Below are 505 nucleotides of genomic sequence, written 5' to 3'. Positions count from 1 at the left end.
TAAAAGACATGACATCAAAAAATAAAAAATGTCAAATCTTCTTAAATTATTATGGAGTATTATGGAGCTAGCTCCCTTGAGAAAGAGGTTATTCGACCTAGCTCCCTGCAAGAAGCATTCCTTTCAAGATTTGTCAAGGATGCAAAAGTAGGTTTCGACTGTGACAATAAATGACGACGTGAGTATAACAAAATAAATACAAATCACAAAATAAAATATTACCGTAGAAGTGGGAGGTCTAACGATTTTTTTGTGACTTACTGGGACCAGATCTCAATATAGAACATCAATAAACTCACGTTTTTTCGACCAGAGAATGGCATCGCTGGGATTTCTCTCTCCTTCGACCACCTCCTTTCTTAGCATTGGATTTTTTAGGAGCATGATTCTCGTCAGAATCATCCGAATTCTCTGTGGGTTTTTTAGGATCGGAGCCTACTCCGACAATCTTGGTAGGACGCAGCTAAAACATAAAAATAATTAAATTATATATAGAAGCAACAAA

This window comes from Arachis ipaensis, chromosome B03, assembly GCF_000816755.2.
Source record: "Arachis ipaensis cultivar K30076 chromosome B03, Araip1.1, whole genome shotgun sequence".
NCBI classification, from domain to species: Eukaryota; Viridiplantae; Streptophyta; class Magnoliopsida; order Fabales; family Fabaceae; genus Arachis; species Arachis ipaensis.
Note: the sequence above shows the minus strand (reverse complement) of the source record.